Consider the following 11,421-nt stretch of genomic DNA (forward strand, 5'->3'; position numbering starts at 1 on the left):
GCATGGTATTGAAATGAAAGCAGCAAAGAAAGCATGCAAAGGAAAGCATGTAAAAATCATTCAATTGCAACTCAAACGTCTATCACTAATGACCAGGAATGCAATTAAAAGACCATTTATCTATGCAGTAACTGTTGACTTTATAGGTCACACCCTGGTTTTGATAATGACAAACTCAATTGTATTTAATAAATATCCAGTTCATGTGCAGGTTTATACTAACATACATTCAAGGGCACGCGAAAGCTTGAAGACAATTTCATATTCCCAATTGTAATATCTCTAAGTGAATTTTGTCTGTAATAGTAATTAGGGTTTTTCGGTTTGTAATAAGCTCACACACATCACATGAATGATTTACTTTGTAAGCTCAAACCGAACCATAGAAAGACCTTAGAGTGTACCTTCGGGCGACCGACACCGGACTTTTTCGGTGTCTTCAAAATTGGACCCCAAGTGGCCTTAGGACACACACATATGCACATATGTTTATTAGGCACTTAAAATTGATTGAGTTGGGTCAATTCGGGACCGAAATGCACACTTGGTGCACTTTCGGTCGACCGAGCCAAACAGTTCAAATTGGCCCGGTCGACCGAAACCGGTCCGGGTCAACTATTTGACCCGGTCCCGGTCGACCGACCCCTTACAGGTCATTTGACCTCGGTCGACCAAACCACCTGGGAGTCAACTATTTGACCCCCCGGTCGACCGACCACTTTTGTACTCCAACAACTAGGTCGACCGAAGCGCCTCGGGAGAATTCCCAACAACTCGGTCGACCGAGCCGTGCAGTTCAAAAAGGCCTCGGTCGACCGAAACTCGGAGATTTCAAAAATCGCCTTACCCGGTCGACCGACCCCTTAGTTCAAAATGACCTCGGTCGACCGAGCTACTTGAGTCCCGGTCGACCGAGCTACTTTTGGTCGACCGGACCTCTCGGGTTGCCCTGATTTTTTTACCGCAATTAAATTTTTTAAACAGGGTTAAATTTTCTTAAGTGTCATTAATCTTTTCTGAAAATTCCTAATAAGTCCCCAACGGTCAAAATTCTTGGTATATCTATATATACTCCTTCATTTGGTGGATTAAGCACAGATTAGCAAATAAATTAAGAAAAATTTTCTCTCAAGCCAAATACTCATATTTGCCTCCTACTACTTACATTACTTTGAAAACCTACTCAAGCTTACACTCTTCATCTATCCAAATCATTTGTAAGTGTATTGAGTCTTTTATTTTTGGTTAGCTCTTCATATTGCTGTGTATTTGAATTGATTTTTGAGAGCATAACCTAAGTTTTCTTAGGAGGCTTTGCCAATAAGCCTGCCCTAAGAAAGACTCTTTGTGACATCCCAAGTATTGCACTCTAGTTGCAATATCTTAGGAAGTTCATTTTTGTTTGGAGATTGCAAAAATACTTTCAAACATATTTGAATATCTTGTGGTGTTCATATTGATATATTTGGGAAAGGATATTCGTGTGTATGTGATATATAAATCTTTGTGGTATTGTTTGTACAAGTTTTATAAATATATATCATTTACCGAAAACAAAGATTATCTACTTTGCAATACAAGCACATACGCATTCTATTAATTGATAATATTGAGGCTTGCTTGGTATTCTGTGTGAACACTCTTGACTGAATATTTTGAAGTGCACAGATTATTATTGACACTCTCACGTACGTGTTACACTGATAGAAAACATAGTTGAGAGATTGACATTTTAGACCACACAGAGCTTACATTTTAAATCACTTGTGGTGTTTGTGTTTGTGCGCATTTGTGGTACATATCTGCTTTACTTGAAAGCACAATTGTATTGTACCTTTGATTGTATATCTGAGAGATTCCAGGCGTGGCCTGAGGGGGCGGTAATCCAGCCCGGTAAGGATTGGTGTAAAGGTTGAGGTCAGCCCCGCTAATTGACCTGGTTAAGGTTGAGGTCAGCCCTGTGGTAATTTGACCTGGTTTGTATAGGTGACGCTCCACCCGTTTAAGTGAGCAAGGTATTGTGATAATCCTTGTGCTGGTTAGCCAAGGCGGGGACGTAGGCGGTTGGACGAACCTCGATAACATATCCGCGTGTCATCTTCTCTTTACTGCTTTCTGATACTTGTGTGATTGTTTAAACTGCTTCATCTGATCTCTGGCACATTTACATCATTTGCACTAGATTGACCCTAGGCTTGTGAACATACTGCTGCTAGGAGGAATACTTAGAAGGTAAAATTTAAAAATACCAATTCACCCCCCCTCTTGGGATCACGGTAAAGCTAACAAGTAGCTAGTTGGCCTATGGGGGCTTCTAGCTTGGAAATAGACTAGGAGTGAGAGTGGAATAATAGCCTATCGACTTGGTTATCAGCCTCAATGCCCTTGAGGCCTCTCAACATTGTCTCCTGAAAATATTTATCATATTGGGTTTGAGGAGGAGATGAGTGTTGCTATAATGAAGGTTTAGGGGCAGACACAAGAGGATTTTGGGTATTTTGGAATGGGCACGGAGATGGAGTAGTGGGTGATGATTAAGGCCTTTGAGTTTGTAAACCCGATGCTTGTGGCCTCCAGGAGAAGTTAGGATGCTATTTCCACCCAAGATTATATGTTTTTGAATAGGGGTCATTGGACGACCTATCGTACCAATTATGGGTAGCCTTAACTTCTTCCTATACAAACTCAGGCTAGGAAGGTGCATGTTGGCAATTATAGAAAGTGTGTGAAGGATTAGTGCAAATGGCACACACCTTTGCACACACCACAGGTTGTGGTTGCTGACCTGAGGACAAGAACTGATCTAACTGTTTGACTATGGTGTGCAAGGTTGGTGCAAGGTCATGGCCCGAAGCCAACTCAAAGACGCCCTTGGAATTGGAGGATGATGGTTCAAATGGTCTACAAGTAGCAAAAACATGCTGCTGAGAAATCTCGGCTAGGTTCTTGAAGAGAACCATGGCCACATTCTCGTGCTTGGTGAGGAAAATACCTCCACAAGATGCATCTACCATGGATTGGTTGCACTCAGCTAATCCTTTATGGAAGGTCTGAACCAATTGCCACGTAGGTGCTTGGGGATGTGGGCATTTATGTAAGAGGTGCCTAAAGTGCTCCCAGGTCTCAAAAAATAGTTTCCCATCCAACTGTGAGAAACTAATCATGGCTCTCCTAAGCTGGTTAGTCTTCCCAATTGGAAAGTACTTTTTTCAAGAACTCATGCTGCATGGTGGCCCAGTTGGTCATTGAGTTCGGCTCTAAAGACGTTAGCCAATATTTGGCTTTATCCTTCAGAGAGAACGGGAAAAGCTTTAAGAAGAGGGCATTATCACCAAAATTGTGGATGTGGATGGTAGAACATATTTCGAGGAATTCATCTAGATGCTTATAAGGATTTTCATTAGAATTCCCATAAAAATTGGGAATCATTGAGATGATGGAAGTCTTGATCTCAAATTACATCGCCTCGACATCTGGATATCAGATAAATGATGGCAAAGTGTTTGTATTGGGCACAAATTAGTCTCTAGGAGGTCTAAGACATCACTCTTCCACTACAGGTTAGTGGCTAGCTTAGGGTTCTGGATTTTGAGCAGCGGGAACTGGAGGACGTTTGGCTATGATTTTGGTTTTGGAAGACATAGTGAACTCAGGATTAGAGGTGGGTTTCCTAATGGACCTACATGATCTCTCAATCTCGGGGCCTATAGACACTAACTCAGGATCCAAAGAATGCAAACCAACCATAAACAAATATAACACACAATCAAGACTTCAGTGTGTTAAACAAAAAAAAAAAACAAATTAATAATACTCTAAACTAGAAATTGGCTTATAACTATGACCTAGTCCTTGGCAACAACACCAAAATTTGGTAGGGTTTTGTCTAGCCAAGGCTTAGGTCCTCAACTAGAAAAAATAAAATTTGTAAACCTAACTACTCCCAAGTTCAGTAGAACAGTGAGTAAGTCGGGTATTGATCCACAGGGACTAAGGTGTAGTTATTTACCACTTCCAATTTAGTATACTACAACTTTGTGTAAAACAAAGTAAAAGGGAGAGATTTTTAAAAGGTTTTTCTAACATTCTACTTAAAGTATGTAAATTCTATATTATCACTACTCCTACAAAGAAAATCTAAGAGCATAAATCACGCCTAGATTGTCCTTTGGTGCAAATTATTTGTTTGGTTAGCTATCTATCTTAGGCTAACGACTGAGTGGACCATTCGAGGGCATAGAGTAGCGAAGGTGCACCAATTGTTTGGAGTATGGTCGAGAGCCACGGTATACTCTATCTCAATGATCACGAATCCACCCCGTATATGAACCATAGCATAATCTGTATAGATGACTGAATTCGTAACTAGGTTATCCTATCCCCAAGGGTATCATCAATTTCAAAGATTTAAACTTCCGTGGTATTTAAATAAAAGCATGTAAAGGAAAGCATATATATGAAAGCCATAAAGAAAAGTATGTAAAGGAAAGCAATAAAGATGGCTTCAATTGCAAACTCAAAAGTTTGTCACTAACAATCAAAAGTACAACTAAGAACCAAAATAAGAATTTAAATTAAAAGCAGTAAAATCTAATCTTTCATGCATATCAACCATATGTACACACTCAAGTTATTATTTTTCAATATAACATGTATAGAGTGTAATATCTTTACTAACAACTTTTTCCCCCTTTGATATTATTCAAAATACCAATTTTTGATACCAATTGATGATTTTATGATACCAATTTAAAATTTTTAAATTTAATTCATGATATCAATTGATTAATAGGGAAATTATCATAATATAAGCAGTAAGTGATAACTCCCCCTTAATTCAATACATCCAATTTTGTTACCAACTTTGCATTTATCATCCCATGTTCCAAAACATTTAATCATGTCATGTATCAAATATCAACATCATGCTAATATCATCAATGTCATACCATGCTCAAGGACATAATCATACTCGTCATGCTCAAAGACAAATTGAACTTTTAGATTGTGATACTAAGAGAGCTTTCAAATTTTGATACCAATTAAAATTTTTAAAATGTGATGCCAAATATACTTTATAGATACCAAAGTCATTATCACATCATGCATAGCTCATGGATAACAATATAACTGTTATATCTTTCATAGCTCATAGATATCAATAGTAAAAGTAGTAAGTTTATCCATATGATTCATCAATAGCAGGCATGCTCAAGAACTAATCTCATATCAAAATTCATGCTTATACGCAATAATCTCGTGCTCAAATTTTCAACATAGTGAGCCATAAATTATCAATATAAGTCAACTCATGTAGCATATAGCATATCAGCATATCACATAAACAAGGAGCATATCATATAGGCATGTAAGCATGTAGTATATAGGCTTTCATTCTCAAATATCTTCTTCTTAATCAAGATACATATGTAATAAGCTTAATTTGATATTTTCTTAATATTTTCCTAAGTTTAAGCCTTGTAAAAAATCATCCTATGATTTGGACCAACAATGCTATTTTCTTTATGTTTGTATGAAGTTATTATTTCATTTTTGGTACCCATACCTTTTTGGGTCCGGTAGGTTTCACAAGGATGTTTCTTTTATCTTTCATACTTGTTTTGTTTTAACACCCTTTCTTTTAAATGGATATTCAAACTTTATATGCCCCCTTTTCTTACATTGATAGCATATGGTGTTAGTGTAGGCATTAGAAGACATATTTGCATAGTCTTTGGATCCTTTTGAGAAATATCCCATGTACAGATTCTTTTTCCTTTTATTTTCAACTCCATTGAAACCAATGCCTTCTTTGTTCAATGACATTCTTTATGAGCCAATCATCTTATCAAGATTTTCTTTTCCTTTAGTGATGTTATAAATGATCTTATTTTTATCTTTGATTTGAGTCTTGAGATCGTTTATCTCCATCTCTTTCTTGTTGTCAACTTTCTTTAATGATTTCTCTAACTCTAGAGATAATTTTCTGATCCTATCCTCTAAATCAGAAATATACATATCTTTCTTATATACCGTAGAGGATAGGGATTGAAGGTCTTCTATCATTTGTTCATTCTTGCTTTCTAATTTCTTGATTTTCAAGTCATTTTCTTTTTTAGCAAGAGTTTTAGCTTCTATTTCTTTTATTGCAGCTTCATACTTATTTTATATTTTCTTGATCCTTGAATCCTTTTCTCTTTCAGCATTTCTATGGGATTCTAACTCTTTTATTAATCCTTCATTCTTATTCTTCAATGAAGCATTTTGTTTATTTACTTTGATAAGAATCTTATATACTTTGAATAGATCATTTTGTAGTTCATCATAAGATGGTATACCCCCATCATTGGATTCACTAGATGAATTACTACAAGAATTATCTAAGAAATTAGCTGAAGAGCTTTCCTTATCGTCCCTAGCCATAAAGCAAGTATAAGCGACCTCTTGGTCACTTGATTCACATTTCAAACTACTTGTGCTATCCCAAGAAGTGGCTTTCATGGCCTTTTTGTTTTTCTTCTTAGAATCTTTATTTGATTCTAATTTGGATGCTTCATACTCACTTGTTAACATATCAATCCTATTTTCTCTAACATCTATTGTTTCTTCATATGTTACTTCTAGCTTGTCCCATATCTCCTTAGCTGATTTGCAAGCCATTACTCGATTAAATTCATTAGCATCTAAAGCACAATATAAAGCATGTATAGAACTAGAATTAACTTGTAGCATCTTATAGTCTATATCAGTCATATCTCTTTTCTCTTTGGGAATTTGTTTTCCATCTATGATCTTAGTAGGAATTTGATCTCCATCTATAACAATTTCCCATACTTTCCAATTCATAGTTTAGAGATAGATTTGCATTCTCTTTTTCTAAAAAGTGTAATTTATACCACAAAATATAGGAGGCCTAGTTGAAGATTGTCCCTCTCCAAAGGGAGCTACGCCTAAGTTAGCCATATAGATCTTTTTATAACTACTTGTTAGGATTTTTTATAACCCCGCTCTGATACCAATTGAAATTAGGAAAGCTTCCCAAGAGGGGGGTGAATTGGGATTTTCAAAACTTTCTTTTAATTCCTTTTAAGAATACTTAACTTCTTTTATTGTTTAACCAATTCTTTGACTTATTTGTTTAATTTGTCAAACACACAATAACTTGGTTTCTTTTATACAATCAACAACAGAACTAATTAAACATCCAATCTTCAACCACACTATCCAAACCAATCAAACAAAATTGGAAAGCAAAACAACCAAATGATTGTCAAGTATAAGTTAACTATAGCACTCTTTAGAATATAAACACAAACCACTCAATATTGAACTTTAAACCATTCAATCATAGTATAGCTTATATTATTAGCCCTGGAAATAAAATTGAATTAAGCACCGTATGAATGGATTTGTCTCCTCAATCAACACAATATTCACACTCTTCCCAAAATTCAGAACTCAACAAAACTCTCAATTAATTTATCTTTGGGATGTTAACCAAGAAACATGCTCCCATATGGTTTTTGAAGGTGATTATGCGTGCAAACTACGTAATTGGGCACTTTAACTAGGTCTTTACGGAGTATATTTTTAATTAAATGCCCAAATTTGTCCAATATTTTAATAAAGTGCTGACATTATCATTCTTGAGTTTTATTGTGCAATTTACGAGTTTTTGATAATTTTTCATTGCAGGAAAAGTATCGGGAACCAAAACTGACACCTGTTCGTATTTCATGCATAAATTTTCCGTCCAAACTTCGATCAAAGCGATTCAAATTTTTAGAGAAAGAGGAAAATATTATCTACAACTTTTATGTTTTGAGTTTTGTGAGAAACTAGCTTCAGAAGGGTCAAATATTGCAGTGAACAGAGAGCAAAAATGTGACCCGACCATGCAGGCCGGGTCGGGTCAAGTTGTCGGGTCGGGTTGACTAAACCGGGTCTAGGGCTTCCCCCAATCTCTTTCAAATTCTTCTTCTTCTCCCCCTTCTTTCACAGGCAGCCCGAAGGCTTTCCTCCTCTTCTCCCTTCTTCCAATTCCCTTTCTCTTTATCTTTTCCTTCTTCTTGGTTTTCTTCCTGCCCTTCTGTTCTCGCTTTTTTTTTTCTCTTTTCTTTATTCTCTGCTCCAGCCACAACACTGCCTCATCCTCTACAAAAACACCAATAGCAACAATACCAGTAGCAGCAGCAGAGTTTTGAAGACCCCAGAAGCTCCTCCATAGCACAACCAGGCTAGCTGAGCACCACTCCAACTGCAGCTCCCATGGCTCTCTCTATCTCTCTCTCTTTTTTCTATCTCTTTCTTTTATTTATTTATTTATTTACTTTTTTTGTATTGAAAGTTGGACATGGTTAAATTAGTATTAAGGTTTATTTTAGATTTTAAATAATTGTTAGGTTGTTTTTTCCTTTGGAAAATTCAATTAGTTGTGTTTTTTTGTTCAAGATTTATTTTTATTTTTTTTTGTTGAAACTCAATTTAGATTAGGTTCGGTTTTATCAAGGTTTGTATTTTTCTTATGGTTTTTCATTTTATTGATGCAGTGAGCCACCGTGGAATTAATTTGACCTGGAAATTGTGTATTGTGAGCATGAGTGGCTAAGTTTGGTAACTCGGGTTGTGGGTCAATGTCGTTTGTTTTCTATGGTTTATTAGTGCTCCTAAGAAATTATTGTTAGACTTTTATTTGGTTAAAACCGAATATTGAAGGCATCATTGATAAATCGTTGGCTCTTATTTCTTGTTTTGTTGTTGATGATAGGCACATCAAAATCTTGATTTAATTTAGGATTTTAATCAACTAATTTTTACATAAAATTCAGTTGATGCTTAATGAGAGTTTTTATTTTCTTCCGTTTGGATGTGGCCTATTTACTTGATCTTTAGTAATAAAATTTCATCTTATTAATGCCTTGATTGGATTAAGAAGAAGAGGAGTAAGGCCTAGGAAATTAGTAAACGGTGGAAGCAAATAGACGTTGAACCCGTAACCCGAGTGTTTGGTAAAATTGTTTCAGTTAATCTGTTTAGTTTTGGTTGCGTTATTAGATTTACATTTTTTGGAAAATTGATAAAATTTCAGTTTCATTTTGATAGTTTACTCTAGCTTCTCTCACTTTGTTTACTGTTTTCAAAATCATAAAAGACCAAAAAGATTTTCAAACCCCATTTTTCAGCAACAGGATTTCACTAAACTTGCATAAATACTTTGATACTCAGTGGTCCCTGTGGAATACGATCCTGGACTCATCCTTGATACAACTTGACACTTCTGCACTTGGAAGCACAACTCAGAACGAGTCAAGTTTTTGGCACCGTTGCCGGAGACCAATTGGTATCATCGAAGTGTTTCTCAGATTTCAGAGAGGTGTTATAGAGCTGTGAATGTCTTCACAACCTGGGTGATATCTACTTCCTCTCCTTTGACCTGTTTGCTTTTATTGCGTTTATACTGAGTTTGTATGACTAGTTGGGCTAGAGATAACACATTTAGACTAATCAGGACAAACTCATCCATCTCATCATCGAGTGAACCTGTTTCACTTGAATCACCATTTGATACATGTAGCATCATGGTTGAGAATGAACCTCATGGTATGGAGAACCCTAATAGGACACTCAGAGAATATTTGCAACCTGTTAGGACCAATACCCCATCTTGCATTATTCTACCTTTGAATGCAAATGCTTTTAATTTTAAACCTGGGATGATTCCATTATTACCTCATTTTCATGGCTTTGAATCTGAAAACTCATATTTGCATATTAAAGAGTTTGAAGAAGTTTGTGTCACATTCATGGATAGAACATGCACTAAGGAGATAATAAGACTGAAATTGTTTCCCTTTTCTTTAAAAGAAAAGGCAAAAACCTGGTTTTATTCCTTAAGGCCAAGATCCATTGGGACTTGGCAAGAAATGCAAATTGAGTTTTTAAAGAAATTTTTTCCCATGCAAAGAACTAATGCTTTGAAAAGACAAATCATGAATTTTTGCCAAAATGATGTGGAAACATTTTATCAGTGTTGGGAACGTTTCAAAGACCACTTAAATGCATGTCCTCACCATGGGTATGAGAATTGGAGGGTCATCAATTTTTTCTATGAGGGGTTGCAACCAAAGATGAGGCAATTTGTGGAAACAATGTGTAATGGTGAGTTTTTCAATAAAGAGCCTAAAGAAGCTTTTGACTATTTTGATTATTTGGCTGAAAATGCCCAATCTTGGGTTGTCTCTGATGTGTATGATAGATCTGAAAAGCAAAAATGTATTAGTAGGGGTGGTAAGTATCAATTGGAAGAAGTTGATGATTTGAATGCTAGGCTTGCATTGATGTCCAAAATGTTAGATTCCATTGAGCTTAAGGAGGTAAATGAAATACATGTTTTACCATCATCTTCTAAAAAATGTAGCATATGTGTGGATCCAGGGCATGCGACTGATGCATGTCCAACTATTCCTACTCTTAAGGAAGTTTTTCTTGATCAGTCTAACCCGGTGTATATGGTTTCTGAGATTTCTTATGAACCTTATTCTGATACTTACAATGCAGGTTGTAGAAGTCATTCAAATTTCAGTTGGACGAATGACCAAGTGGAGCCATCTCCCCAGGGACAAAGTCAATACATTCCTTATGCAGCATTTGGCCAAGACTTGGGACCCTCTTACTTTGCAAATCAGCCTCCTCCAATGCAAAGAAGGAAAATGGAAGATTCCATACAGCCGTTAACCGTTAGCTTGCAATAGTTCATGGCAAGCCAAAATGTGATCAACTCTCAAACTTCTCAAACCATCATTGAGATAAGCACCGAATTGACTAGGCTGAACACATTATTGAATGCTTTGGAGATAGATGAATCCCAATTTCAAGCCCAGCCAGATACTCAAGTTCAGATCGCAATCATGGAACCGTCATCCTATATTGAAGCAAATGTCAATGATTGCAATGCCGAAACAAATCTCAGCTATGGTAAGGTGACTAGTGCACTAGATGAAGAAGTTGAGCAGAATGGTGAGAGTTTATCCTTCAAGGAACCAGGTACAAATTTTAATGTTGATGCTTCTGAAGAATCAAAGGTAATTGTTTCGAAAACTTTTCCTCAAAGACCGATTCTTAAAGAAGTATATTTTATGGAAACTATACTGGATAAGGATCCTTTCTTGTTAAAACAAGAAAGACAATTTGAAAATGTGTTGTCTGATATTGAGGAAAGTATTGATTTATTCATAGATAACTTCTATGCAGATAACAAAGCTGAGGCATTGTGGCGACTCAAATTTGGAGATTCGCTAGTTCAATTTATAAATCTGCACCCACTAGAAGAAATTCCTCCCAAGCCTCCTCCAGACCCGCTATGCATGTATACGTACTAGGTTTTATATTAAAAAAACAAAAAAAATAAAAAAAAAAACAAAA

The 11,421-nt window shown here is 36.2% G+C and overlaps 1 non-coding gene across 1 annotated transcript; it reads right to left on the reverse strand.

Moving 5' to 3' along the window:
• Positions 1–9,970: 9,970 nt before the first annotated feature.
• Positions 9,971–10,078, reverse strand: LOC131150014 (small nucleolar RNA R71). The gene has a single exon (XR_009135401.1). It is a non-coding gene; the product is annotated as a small nucleolar RNA R71 (small nucleolar RNA).
• Positions 10,079–11,421: the final 1,343 nt, after the last annotated feature.

Source organism: Malania oleifera, chromosome 2, assembly GCF_029873635.1.
Source record: "Malania oleifera isolate guangnan ecotype guangnan chromosome 2, ASM2987363v1, whole genome shotgun sequence".
Taxonomy (NCBI): Eukaryota; Viridiplantae; Streptophyta; class Magnoliopsida; order Santalales; family Ximeniaceae; genus Malania; species Malania oleifera.